Source organism: Phalaenopsis equestris, unplaced genomic scaffold (assembly GCF_001263595.1).
Source record: "Phalaenopsis equestris unplaced genomic scaffold, ASM126359v1 Scaffold000212, whole genome shotgun sequence".
Lineage (NCBI taxonomy): Eukaryota > Viridiplantae > Streptophyta > Magnoliopsida > Asparagales > Orchidaceae > Phalaenopsis > Phalaenopsis equestris.
The window spans coordinates 294097-294639 of NW_018164654.1; positions in this window are offsets into that span (position 1 = coordinate 294097).

A 543-nucleotide genomic window follows, 5' to 3' on the forward strand; every position below is an offset into this window, starting at 1 on the left:
CCACTCAATTATTATATATTTACATATCTAGCGTAATATTTATATTTATAAAAAATAAAATTATTCATTATGTAAGTAAAGGCTACAAAAGACTATTACAAAATTGTGAGAATTAGTTTATTCTTTTCCTACTATAATGGAAAATATTAGAAGTAATGGTAGCAAATAATAAGGATTGGATAAGTATTGTCCTATAATGATGATTGGGCAATAATAATCATATAATTAAGCAACGATGGTATGACTAATAATCGAACAACATATGATTTGGTGATGGTGGTCAACTGACGTATTCGAACCACGAAAATGAGTAACATTTGAAGTAACTTTAACATCTGCTTTTTCATTGTTCGATGGCACAACATCATATGTCTCATGACCATTAAAATTATTATCGACATTTTGAAAATTTGTGTGATGATATTCAAAGACTTGATGATACAACCCTCCTACGCCTGAACTTTCTCACAATTTCCGACACAGTTTTAATGAAACCACTATCTCAACTCAAACATAACCATCAAATAATCTCACCATTTCTAT